This window comes from Macrobrachium rosenbergii, chromosome 22 (genome assembly GCF_040412425.1).
Source record: "Macrobrachium rosenbergii isolate ZJJX-2024 chromosome 22, ASM4041242v1, whole genome shotgun sequence".
NCBI classification, from domain to species: Eukaryota; Metazoa; Arthropoda; class Malacostraca; order Decapoda; family Palaemonidae; genus Macrobrachium; species Macrobrachium rosenbergii.
Window position 1 is genome coordinate 43893391 of NC_089762.1, and position 15000 is coordinate 43908390.

The following is a 15000-nucleotide window of genomic DNA, read 5'->3' on the forward strand; positions in this document are numbered from 1 at the left end:
TCAACAGCTCATCATGCATTTGCAAAAACATCAGTCTTTCTTATCAATCTTGCTAATAGAGTACAATTCCTTTTCTCATTCCTTCAATATCTTTCACTATACACACCCTAATCATACAATTGATTCACCATCATTACTGCAACGTAGCATCATCTTGTATAGTGATAACATCAATTCACTATACTTTTACACTTTCATTTTCTTCATACGCATTTTAATAACTTTATAGTTATTTCAACGTTCTTTGATACTTTTTCCATTTTTATCTTCTTCCATTTTCATTTTCTTCATAAGCATTTGAATAATAACTTTCTTTTACCTCCTCTCAACCCCATCCGGATTACGAAAAATGGCGTACGCTAACAACAAATTATTACACTCTTCAGACGATATTTTACCAATCATCCGTCAATTATCCTCTTTTTGTCGGCAATTATGCACACTCCCTCAGGTGAACTTTTCCCTCATCCACAAACCGAACGAAAAGTCTCTCCAAAATTACCTTGGTTCCCTTAATTTTTCGTCTCCGTTTTTCAATTCCTCGTCGACAAGCTGAGCGAAATGATTCTCCAAAATTACGTTCATTCTCATCAATTTGCGTCCACGTTTATCCGTTAATAGGCGCGTTCATCTTAATTTATCAATGCTGTGTCGTTTAAGTATTTTTCTTTGTTTTTTGTTTTTTGGATATTAAAAAGGGTATTTCATGCGTTTGCTGGTACTTATAACAAAGCGTGGCCCCCCCAAAAAAGACCATAGTTTCATGGATTCATTAGATAAATTGGGAAGCCTATATGAGTCAAACTTTGAATGCTCAAAAAAGTGAGTCAAAAAATGTTTTAAGGAAACTTTGAGTACGCACTTACAGAAAGCAAATGTTATAAGTAAATAAGTAAAAAATGCGCCGAAGCTTCTTCGGCACAATCGAGTTTTCTGTACAGCCGCTACAGCGTATAATCAAGGTGGTCTATGTATAATGCTGTATGAGCCGCGGCCCATGAAACTTTAACTACTGGACGGTGGTGGCCTGCCCTATATCGTTGCCTTAACCAAAATAAAATAAAAAAATAACTACTGAGGCTAGGGGGTTGCTATTTGGTATGTTTGACGACTGGAGGGTGGATGAACAACATACCAATTTGCAGCCCTCTAGCCTCAGTAGTTTTTAAGATCTGAGAGCGGACGGACAGACAAAGCCGGCACAACAGTTTTCTTTTACAGAAAACTAGAGAGAGAGAGAGAGAGAGAGAGAGAGAGAGAGAGAGAGAGAGAGAGAGAGAGTACCAACGAAGCTTTGAGTGCGCGCTTGCCTGGGCACGAACAACGCGAAAGGACTCCATTGCTTTACAGATTTAAAAGCAAAAGGGAGGTGAAAATGGAAGGAATGGTGCAGTTGGTAATCTGGGAATCCATGGAAGGAATAATGGAAATGGTGAGAGTCTTGTGTAGGAATGTGTTCTGGGAGGAGGTCGACGGTTGGCTGTAGGCGGCTTCTAAGGAACATAGTAAACGTATGCATTACAATGAGAAAATGGTGAGGAAAAACGTCTGAAAATTTACAAGTTGGTGACCTAGAAGGGAAAAGAAGAGGAAGGTTACTATAGAGTTGTCGTAAGTTGGATGGTTAGAGTTATGTCTGGTTGAGGACCAAGTGATTGATTGGTTGATTATAGCTACTAAAACTGGCGTCACAATATCTAGGTTACTGACGCCGTAATAAATTAAATAGAGGAAACTTAAAAAATGAATAAATGAATAAATAACTTTAAAAGTAGTTTTAAAAGATAACCATCGAAACATATATATATATATATATATATATATATATATATATATATATATATATATATATATATATATATATATATACATACTTATGCTGTATGATCATATCTATTCACATATGCTTTCTATACATACTGTACACATACTGCATATGAAAACAGACTCGTTTTAGTAAAGAGGAAAGATTGAAGATTGAACCCATAACTATAATTGAGAGACGTTTATGAGAAAGGATGAATATCATAAAGGAAAAAGATATAGGTATGGTAAAAAAAAAAAAGGCGAAATTTACAAAGTGTGAAAATGAACGGTGAGTGATCAAGGAAGAGGTAATAAAACTAGAGAATGACGGTTCGATAAAACTGGAGAGAAAGGAAAGGGAGGCAAGAGGAGGAGGAGAAGGTAAAGTTATATATAAGAAGATGAAAAAAAATAGTAAAATATGGACGGAAAGTGAAAATGTAACTAAAGTTTTGTTATACGTTTCTACTTGCCACTAAATTAGTTTAATTAACTAAACGGCCAATGTCCTGCTACTAAGTAATTGATAACTTTGTTTAATAAGCGCGCATGTCTCTTTGAGATAATTGTAACACACAAAAAAAATTATGTATTTTTCACAAATATTCAGTTGAAGGCAGGTTTCGTGAATGACACCCAAGGACTAGACTGCCCTAAAATGGAAGACTGCACTATCTGCAAAAATACAAATCTGAGAAAAATGGTACATACGGCAGTTTTCCCTGGCCTCATCACTGATTTTGCAGATACTGCAAATGGGACTCACTAAATACTCGTGGCAAAGCATTGAAGAATCATTCTGAAACTGCAGTAACTTGTGTATTAGTGCTTCGCGAGCCCAGTAGGTGGCATATCTCAATTTCGACAATTTTGCAGATACTGCAGTTTTCCATTTTAGGGCAGTGCACTTTGGAAGATATAAAACTAAGAAAACATATTATTTCCCACAAATGTTTCAGGAAAAGAGACCTATAATATTTCCTTAGAGGAATGGGGGGAAGGGGTGTGATACCCTACACTTAAGGGGAAGGGTTTCCCGTGCCCGAAAATCGTTGTATCATCTCACCTACATCGGTTTTACATTTATTTACACATCTTTTATTTTACATTCCACATTTTATTTTAAATTGGTAAACGGAGTGGTAAATAAACGCGTTTCAGTTCTCCAAGCCGGCGTTTTATCAAGATAAAACTCGGAGAGTTTTTATCAGGGGAGTTTATCATTTAAGATGGACACCCGACATCTTTCTCTTTCGCCTCTCTGTTTATCTGGATTTATGGCGAAACTTGAGTCGCGCCTTGGAAATCCAACATTTCAAGGTCAAGGTCTTATGTAATGCCACCAGTTGCAAATCTGTCTCTCAGTTTTATATATACTGTATGTGTGTGTGTATATATATATATATATATATATATATATATATATATATATATATATATATATATATATATATATATATATATATATATATATATATATATATATATATATAATATATAAGTTGAAAGCTTATAATGTATGTGTCGAATTCAAAATGGGCATATAATGTGTTGAATTAAAAAATGACATATAACATGATTTTTAAATTCAAAACAGGCATATAATGTAAGTGTTAAACTTAAAAAAAGGGTATATAATGTGTTGATTTCAAAAAGGGCATAAGTGTTGAATTTAAAAATGGCATATAATATAAGTGTTGAATTTAAAAAAGGGCATATAAGTGTTGAATTCATAAAGAGCATATAAGTGTTGAATTAAAAAATGGCAAATAACATAACTGTTATATTAAAAAATGCCATAAAATATAGCTGTTTAATTAAAAAATGGCATATGTTTTGAATAAAAAAAGGCATTTACAATAAGTGTTGAACTTAGAGAAAAAGGCATATAAGTGTTGGATTCAAAAAGGGTATAAAAGTCTTGGACTCAGAAAGGGCAAATAAGTGATGAATTCAAAAAGATATATAAGTGCTGAATTCATAAATGGCATATAAGTGTTGAATTTGAAAAGGGCATACAATATACGTGGTGAATTCAAAAGGGAATACAATATAAGTGTTGAATTCAAAAAGGGAATAAAATAAGTGTTGAACTCAAAAGGCATATAAGTGTTGCATGAAAAAATGGGCATAATTAAATTAGATCAGATAATTTTCGTCTCTCGTCGATGTCAAATTACATTTAATTTGAATATAATATATATATATATATATATATATATATATATATATATATATATATATATATATATATATATATATATATATATATATATATATATATATATATATATATATATATATATATATATATATATATTTATATATATCTTATATATTATTTTGGGGGTCCCGATTGACCATGGGGAATTTCTCACTGTTCCTTTGTTTTACGATTGGTCTTAAATCTTATTTTGCAATAAAGATAAAAACGAACAACTTTCAACCAGAACCATCTTCTTCATTCAGGGGGAACGAACAGGGGAAAAATGATAATAATAATGACCAATAATATAATAATAATAATAATGACCAATAATATTTCAAGAAACCATCAAATATTTCCGAAGCACAATTCATCACTTAATCTATTAACGAATGATGAAATAAGAATGAATAATGAATAATAAATATTAAATAACGAGGAGAATATGAATTGATGCTAATTATACCGAGGGTTGTTACATCCACTTAACAATGCGTAATTACAAGTATTATATAAATAACGACAATTAGGAAATGTTTCAATCACTTTTAAGAACTGCGATTATTAACTTCGTTTGTAATAGATTAAGAAAGTTTGGACTTTTTTTTTAGCTAAAAGGACTTACTTAAAAGTCATTTTTCTTAGAGGTAAACAAGGATCTAAAAATATACACTGTCTCATATGACATAAAAACACACAGACGAATGAACAGGTATTTAATTTAATACGAAAACACAGAGCGAGTTTTGGAGGAATATTGAAATTGTTTTCTTTAGCTATGAACAGTGACAGGTAATTTTTCTTTACATATAAAAAGGAATCTCTAAATATATCTGATCTTATACCATATAAAAAACACAGGAGAATAAAAACCCACAGAATGTTTTGGAGGGATATTGAATTTTTTTTTAGCCAGTAACACTTCTAAGTCATTTTTCTTTATAAATAAAATGGAATCTAAAACTATACACGACTTACACGATATAAAACCACACAGGAGAATGTACAGATATTTAATGTAATATAAAAACCCACAGTGAGTTTTGGAGGGATACTGATTTTTTTTTTTAAGCTAAGAACTCTTTCAAGTCATTTTTTTTATAAATAAAATAGAATCTAAGACTATACAAGATCTTACACGATATAAAAACACACAGGAGAATGTACAGATATTTAATTTAATATAAATACCCACAGCGAGTTTTGGAGGGATATTGAATTTTTCATAGCTAACAACACTGACAGGGAATTTTTCTTTAAAAATAAAATTGAATCTAAAAACATGCATGATCTTGTAACATACATAAACACAAAGAAGAACGCAGATATTATAATGAAATGTCAAAACCCACAGCGAATTTTGGGAACTTCTCACATGACTGCAAATTCGCTCTAGTTCTAAAAGAGAGACGAGTAGTGCGAATCACCAACACGCCAAAACGAATTTTCATCAACCACGAATTCCGAACTCATTCCTCTTTTACGAAATATAAAAATGATGTTAAAAATTAGTCAGAGTTCATGCGTCATTCCTTCTTTTTTTTATGTATATTTTTGTTCAGAAACTGCCTCTCTTAAGAGAAGTGGTGTTTTTTTTTTTTTCTCAAAAGGTTCCTTCAGTTTGTAGTGGCTTCGGGATTCAGTGTCACGAAGCCATGCCTTCTGAAATGTTGAGAATGATGACAAACTTATTTTTTCTATTTTTGGAGTGCCATGGTTTTGGTAGGTTCGCTGTAATTTTCTATTTTTGGAGTGCCATGGTTTTGGTAGGTTTGTTGTTATTTTCTATTTTTGGAGTGCCATGGTTTAGGTGTTTGGTGTTATTTTCTATTTTTGGAGTGCCATGGTTTTGGTAGGTTTGTTGTTATTTTCTATTTTTGGAGTGCCATGGTTTTGATAGGTTCGCTGTTATTTTCTAATTCTGGAGTGCCATTGTTTAGGCACGTTTGCTGTTATGTAAAAATACCGCCATTGTGTATCACAAGTCGGTACCTTCTTTTACGAGACTGTCTTTTATATATGTATTGATTTACTATTGGTATAATTCCGTTTCATTTCATTTTCAATAACGGTATTTTTTGAGGTCGTGACTCATGTCTTCCAGTGTGAGCAGATTCATTTTATCAAATTTGGTAACATAAATAAATTGTGTCCTGTCAAAATTTTTACCACAGATTCATTTTATCAATTCTAGTAACATGAATAAATTGTGTCCTGTCAAAATTTTTACTACAGATTCATTGGATCAATTCTAGTAACATGAATAAAATGTGTCATGCCAGAAGTTTTACTACAGATTCATTTTATCAATTCTAGTAACGTGAATAAGTTCTGTCCTGTCAGAGTTTTTACCACAGATTCATTTGATCAATTCTAGTAACATGAATAAATTCCGTCCTGTCAGAATTTTTACGAAAGTTCGTATGAAGAGCAAAAGAAAATTCTCAAAGAAACAGAACTGTTCGGAGATCACAATAAAAAAAAACAGAAAATTCCTTTCAGAATTTCAGGCCAAAAGTGTATTGAAAATTAAAACGTGGAAAAATTGTGATCTTTCTCTGTTGCCTTTTATTCAAATATGAAAGGAATTCCAAAAATGATTAAACAAATAAACAACAAACACAGAGACCCTTGATATTTCGCTCGAGAAAAATAAAGATTGAACTGCTTCCATTCAAAGGTATTGCTATCCTTAATGTCTTAGTTTTGTTCTGTTTGTTTAAACTTGTGTTTCTGGGGAGAATGATTTTAGTTTAACTTATAATTTTTTGTTTAGACTGATGTTTTTACTGAGAGTGATTTTAGTTTAACTTATACTTTAATTAATGGATTTGTGATGTATATATATATATATATATATATATATATATATATATATATATATATATATATATATATATATATATATATATATGTATATGATTTTGATGTTGGAATAATTATCGAATATATTCTAAAGGGTCTGCCAAATATCTTTGATGGAACTCAACCAATGTAATGTAATCTCATGAAATAAAGTGCAAGAAAGATCTGACATTACATTATTGTTTCATCATTTATAATGAGATGCATTATGACTTATTTCTCATAACTAAAAGTTTTTTTTACGTAACTTTCATTTACAAGTTTATAGGTATGGTATGTGACTAACATATGCTACTACACTGAAGATACTACGTATAAAATTCTTCAACAATCATTGAATTTTGTGTGTGTTTCTGCGCGTGTATGTGTGGGAAAGGGCACATTATCTATAATGAAGAGGGTTTTCCGAAGCTACTTGGGACGAGTCATCAGTCATAAATGCGTACTAGATGTCAGAAGTCTTGTGCGAAATACTTTCTAGTTTTCTGTAAAAGAAAACTACTAAGATGGCTATTTGTCTGTTCGTCCTCAGATCTCAAAAACTGCTGAGGCTAGAGGGCTGCAAATTGGTATGTTGATCATCCACCCTCCAATCATCAAACAGATCAAATTGCAGCCATCTAGCGTCAGTACTTTTTATTTCATTTAAGGTTAAAGTTAGCCTTGATCGTGTGTCTGGCAACTATTTAGGAGCCAACAACACAGGCCACCACCGAGCTGTGGCTGGGAGTTTCATACAGCGTTCTACGCTGTACAGAAAACTTTCTTCGGCACATTTTTTACTTGTTTGTACGCAAGTACCTCTTTGAAGTTACCCCAAGTTAGAATAAATTTTTGAATATTCAACTCGCAAATTGTACTTTGCAGAGATCATACAAAGTCCTTATGACAATATCACACATCAGAAGCTTAATTATTCATCCCCTAATGTTTAAACATGAGTTCAGGACTTACTCATAACAGCAAAGTCGCCTAAATAAAACTGGCCTCGTCTAGGTAAGCTTGGAAATCATCTCTAATGCAGAGACTCTAATTCCAAATCATCTTTGGAGGAAATGCACTTATTATCCAATGATTATTATACATGAAATTCCCTGTTTCCTCGATAATATTCCCCGAAGAACGCGTTAATGACATATGCTGAGGAATGCATTAATAATAATTCATCGAGTTAAAATATATATCCTGAAAAGCAGGGGGCGACAAACTATTTCTCAACTGCATGGAAATGAACTTGTTTACAATAATGGACTAGCAAGCAGATAACCCGGAGGGGTGTGCTTGTACATGCACTGCATGTGTTATGGTATAATTTATTAATAATATGGTCGACAACCACAATAAAAAAATTATATATTATATATATATATATATATATATATATATATATATATATATATATATATATATATATATATATATTGATGATACACAGGACTATGAAATAACTTAGCTTAAATGTCATTCACTCGTTTATTCATCAAAATAATTTAGGACAATGAAAAAAAAGGTCTTGAAGCATTTTTATCTTGCATAAAGTACTTGGTGTATATATGAATATATGTGTGTGTGTGCATAGGTATATATATGTATATAATGTATATATATGTATATATATATATTATATATATATATATATATATATATGAACCTCACATCTGTGTCATGTATAGTATTTTTGTGATAGATTAATATTTATTTAGTGTCAGCTTTCTTTTATGGTGAAAAAAAAAATATAAATTTGAGTCATGTGGGAAATATTTCCATGCGGATTGACATTTTTTTATGAACACAAAACAAAAGGATTTAGATTTTTCGTAAATAAAAAACAACTGGGGAAGGATTATATTTCACGTCGTCATTTAAAAAAAAAAAAAAAAAAAAACTCTCATTACCAAATCAATCAAACATACACAGGTCCGTCACAAACTCTGCCCTTCTACCAAGCACAGAATATCTCTCCTTTCTTTTCAAGGTTCATCAAAGACTTCGGTTTAAAAAGAAGGATTAAAAAAGAAAAAAAAATCAGAGGTGAATATCCTGAATGCCTGAGGACGAAGAAGAATTGACGTTTGAAGGCGTCAATCTGGTTTCTATTCTGGCAATGTTATGTTACGTGAAACCGCTTCCCAAAGGGGGCTGTTTGCCCTCCCCCAAAAACATGTCGCGACTCCAGGGGGTGAGAGTGTGGGGTTGGGGGGAGGGGGGATGTATACGATCTCTTTTCTCTGTCGATGTTTGTCGACCTTTGTCCCGGAATGAGAAACTTGACTTTGTTGTTGTTGTTTTTGTTGTTCTGCTTTCTTTCTTTCTTTTGAAACTTTCCTTTGGTGCTTTCACTTCCAGCATATTCACTTAAATACTTCTTTTTTTTTTTTTTTGGTTTCAAAGGTTTCTCGCTGTCGTCATGAGACGTATAAAAAATGATTTATTAATCATAATTCATACTTGTTTAGCATCATACACGGTAGAGAATATGATCAAGCCATTGATAACGAAATGCAGAAGGTTTTACAATCCATAATTAGATGCTACTGATGATATGATAAATATATATGTGTATATATATATATATTATATATGTATATATATATTTATATATATATATATATATAATATATATATATATATATATATATATATATATATATATATATATATATATATATATATATATATATATATATATATATATATATATATATATATATATATCATGTGTGCAAAAAATATAATACAATATAACCGTTTGATGCAACCACGCATGAAATTTACAGGTCCTTAACAGGACCTTTCGCATCTTCTGTTCAACCGGAAGGTCGGTCCGTTTAAAAGCTTTGTTTGAAGGTTGGTCAATCAAAGGGACGTCAATTGGGATTCGCCTCCAGCCCACCTTTAAATGTTGATTCCTGTGGCATGCATACTGAGAGAGAGAGAGAGAGAGAGAGAGAGAGAGAGAGAGAGAGAGAGAGAGAGAGAGAGAGAGAGAGAGAGAGAGAGAGAGTTGATTTACTTCGTCCCATACCAAACGTAATTTTTTTTTTTTTGAGAGAGAGAGAGAGAGTTATGATTCACTTCGTCCCATGCCATAATAAGTGATCTTGTTTGAGAGAGAGAGAGAGAGAGAGAGAGAGAGAGAGAGAGAGAGAGAGAGAGAGAGAGAGAGAGAGAGAGAGAGAGAGAGAGAGTGATTTACTTCGTCCCATATAAGAGATTTTTTTGAGAAAAGAAGAGAGAGTTTGTTTGTTTGTTTGTTTGAGAGAGAGAGAGAGAGAGAGAGAGAGAGAGAGAGAGAGAGAGAGAGAGAGATTTATGATTCACTTCTCATGTCATGCCACAATTAAATGGGGCTTCTTTTAGCGTGATTTAATTCACTTGCTTACAAAATTAACTTAAAGTGATGCGTTTCCCCCATAATTAAAGATGATAGTCGTGTTTGCTTTATTTGGAATTTTTTTAAAATGATTTCAGGTAATGATCAGTAAGGCAGCCAATTAGTGTTGATTATAACATTCACAGTTACCAATAAGAGGTTATTAGAGACCTAGCAGGCTACAACACTTGGTCAATTTCAGCTACAAAAGTCTACTGCACTTTTTGTATACATATAAATGTACATCATTGTACACTACGTAACAGTTCTTACTACCAAGAGCAATGCCTGGACGTTTTATTTATAACTGATTGATTGGTTATTCTCTCATGTTCTTCTCTCTCTCATATATCTATCTGTCCTCACGAAGGTTACTTTGCAAGCTGTAGGCCTAATAGTCTTATATCTATATTATAGACACAATAGCTTCTGTGGGCTGATAAGCATCACACAACACACGCGTTAAGAGGTGAACTACAAATGCGGAAAGAAATGACCTCATTATATAAGTGAAGAAAAGAAATGACTTCATTATATAAGTGAAGAAAAGAAATGACCTCATTATACGAATGTGAAAAATGTCCTCTTCATTATATGAGTGAAGAAAAGAAATGACCTCATTATATGAATGTGAAAAATGCCCTTTTCATTATAAAAATTTGAAAAGAAATGACCTCTTCATTGCATAAGTGAAGAAAAGAAATGACCACTTCATTACGTAAGTGTGAAAAGAAATGACCTCTTCTTCATTATACAACATGTGAAAAGAAATGATCTCACCATTACATAAATGTGACAAATGACCTCTCCATTAGAAAAAATGTGAAAAGAAATGACCACTTTATTACATAAATGTGACAAGAAATGACCTCTCCATTAGAAAAAAAGAGAAAAGAAATGACCACTTCATTACAAGAGTGTGGAAAGAAATGACCTCTCCTTCATTATAAAAACAAAAAAATGTGAAAAGAAATGACCTCTTCCTTCCGTGACTCATTCTCCATCTTCGTCTCTCGTACTCAGTCCCCCCCCCCTCCCTCCACTCTCAGACCAACCAACACCCTACCCCCTTCCAGCGTGCCCTCACCTTCCTTTAATGCCTTGTCGTAATTCTCTTCCATCATTTCTCGTCTCTTTCTTCACCTAACTTTCCTTCTCATCTATCATCCTGTTTTGCAGACCCTTCTGCAACACTTTCTTCATGGGGTCTCAAGCCTGTTGAATCCATGGACTCTATTTTTTTTTAGTTTCCTGGAAAAGAAAACTATTGTGCCGGCTTTGTCTATCCGTCGGACTCAGATCTTAAAAAGATAGAGGGCTGCAAATTGGTATGTTGATCATCCACCCTCCAATCATCAAACATGCCATATTGCAGCTATCTAGCCTCAGTAGTTTTTATTTTATTTAAGGTTAAAGTTTGCCATAATCTTGCGTCTGGCAACGATATAGGATATGCCGCCAGCGGGCCGTGCTTAAAGTTTCATGGGCCGCGGCTCATACAGCATTATACCGAGACCACCGAAAGATAGATCTTTTTTTCGGTGGCCTTGATTATAAGATGTACAGGAAACTTGTTTGCGCCGGAGAAGCTCCGGTGCATTTTTTACTTGTTTTTTAATAATTCTATTTTCGATATTGTTGTTATTATTTTTTCCTAGCAATTTAACTTACTTCAAGGCAATGTGAAGGGAAAAGTGGTTAGGGACACTTTTAATTAGAATCAGGAAAGAATAAATGTTTTGCCCACTTAGGGACACTTTTAATTAGAATCAGGAAAGAATAAATGTTTTGCAACATTCGCAAATAGTTACAGTAAATATTTTGCAAAAGTCCAATCAAGCAAATGTCAATTAAGCCTTTAGCCAGCCATATAAATAGGATAAGTGAACTCGTCTCTTTTTTAAACTAATATCAATTAGATCATCATTATCTGAGCTACAACGCTTGTAAAAACATGAATATAAAATTCGCACGATTTTATTTTAGATTTATATATTAGTCTCATAATGGAATCTTGGGAATACAGATGTACACGTTTCAGATGACTCTCTTTTGTTACCAAACGCCCCCAATAAAATAAAACTGTCGCTTACAGAGAAAGTCAGGTCATGGGCACGGCTCTGGAGGGACAAATTACATACCTCGAAAGGGCTATAATGGGCGGCTATAATGGCTGGATATAGGAGAAAAAAAATTCTAGGACGAAAGACCGAGAAACGTTAGAGAACGCAAACGTTATTGAAGAAACATATCCAAACGTTTCTTTTATTTATTCAAATATATCTTTTCTGTTTATTCAAATATACCATCTTTTATTTATTCAAATATATCATCTTTTTATTTATTTAAATATATCATCGTTTAGTTATTCAAATATTGAGGAAAAAATACAAACGTTTCTTTTATTTATTCAAATATATCATCTTTTATTTATTCAAATATATCATCTTTTATTGATTCAAATATGTAGTCTTCTATATATTTAACTATATAAGCTTTTATTTGTTCAAATATATCATCTTGTATTTATTCAAATACATCTTCTTTTATTTCTTCAAATATATCAGCTTTTATTTATTCAAATATATCAGCTTTTATTTATTCAAATATATCATCTTTATTTATTCAAATATATCAACTTTTATTTATTTAAATAAATATAACATCTTCTATTTATTCAATTATATCATCTTTTATTTACTCAAATATATCATCTTTTATTTATCTAAATATATCATCTTTTATTTATTTAAACATATCATCTTTTATTTATTCATATATATCACCTTTTATTTATTCACATATAACATCTTTTATTTATTCAAATATATAAAATTTTATTTAACTAAATATATCATCTTTTACTTATTCAAATATATCATCTTTTATTTATTCAAATATATCATCTTTTATTTATTCAAATATATCATCTATTTATTTATTCAAATATATCAGCAAAAATTTTCATATCCAGTTATGTTCACATTATCCACCACAATCAAATTGTATGTAGCAGCATGTATAATGAATTATTAATTTCATGAAAAAAGTGTACTAAAAAATTATGGGTATGATAAGTTAGTATTGCATTAAGATTCCTGCTTAGTATCGGGTGTTAAGTAAAAAAAAATATCCTAGTCATAAGCATGAATAGACAATAAACGTTATTTGACGCTTAAATTTGTTCACCTTATTCAGAAAATTTCAGAAGATTAATTAAATTTTAATTTTTTTCATTTTTAATTCTGAAATTAAAAATTAATATTGTTCTAGTCTGAGTAATAAAGTTGATGGCAAAAAACATTACACACACATATATCTATATGTGTATATATGTATATATATATATATATATATATATATATATATATATATATTTATATTTTGAATAAAATATATATATATATATATATATAAAGTATATATATATATATATATATATATATATATATATATATATATATATATATATATATATATATATATATATATATATATATATATATATATATATATATATATATTCTTGGCATTCATAAGTATGTAATTATACGATAATTATCCTAACCTGTCACTGCTTTAAGAAATAATACCTCGATTTGATAGAAGCTAATTTAATAATAAATCTTTCTTTATTTTCACTTATATTACAACGTTCGATGATGTTGAATTGAATTCCTATCAACTGAGCAATTTAGCTCTAAAAATCTGTGTATTCATTTTGCAATATTATCTCGAGTTAATATCGCAGACATTTTATCTGATGGCTCTCAAAGATTAACAATATATCAAAAGCCGAAAATAAAATTCCTTATTTACAGTCATTACCAATAGAAGTTCCCACGCATTTTTCTTTTTTTTATGTCTGGCGAAAACGACCCAAAATTTCAATTAGAAACGCTCATAATGTTGTTTTCCATTTTTTTTTCCAGGAGCGTTTCGAAAAATTCCTCAAAATTGTGGGATAAGTTGGCTCATTACGAAGCGATAATTAATTTTTTTTATCGTTCGCGTCCAGAGGCTGTAATGACTCGCCCCGTGAAATTGGAAACATTTTCGATAAAAAAAAAAAAGTTTTTCGGCCGGTCAATAATTTCGTCCGAAAACAAATTATGTATGTCATCATACCCGCGCTTTCCACGTATTTCATTTGTTATGAATTTCTCGTTTGATACAATTCATTTTTATCTGTTATGTGGGATGTGAGGTGCAGTTTAAAATATAAATTTAACTTTGCGGTTTGGGAATATTTTCTCTCTTATGCAATTTCTATTTAGTCAGTGGAATTGTTCGCAGACTATCTTCTTATCAAGGCTCTGATTTAGTCCATACTCCTTTTTCTCCTCTGGCAAGCTTCTCAGGAATAAGGAAAAATGATTAAAGTAAAGATCCTTCCGTTTGTTTTGTTTTTTATTTGAAAAAAAAATTTTTTAAGTCAACGGACCGTTTCCCCACCTCTCTCGGCGGCTTCATCAGGACTGGAAAAAGAGCAAGTCAATGGAAAGCGTCCCGAATGATTTTCCTTATTCCAGAGAAGCTTGCCAGAAGAGAAAAGGAAGAAGTGTAGACTGATTCAAAGTCTTGGTAAGAAGATAGGATCTGCGAACAATACCACTGACTTCAATAGAAACTTAACTTTCTATCTGAACGAACGTACAAAACCTTCATTTAAATGTAGAGATTATAATCTTCAGATGTCCTGAATTCCATAGATGTCTATTTTCCCCTCTATGAATGCTATGCTGTAATC

General features: G+C 31.5%; 1 protein-coding gene across 5 annotated transcripts in view; it reads right to left on the bottom strand.

The window, feature by feature from the left end:
* Positions 1-15000, bottom strand: part of LOC136850822 (putative neural-cadherin 2) — a 774623-nt gene that overhangs the window by 109257 nt on the left and 650366 nt on the right. The window lies entirely within an intron of this gene.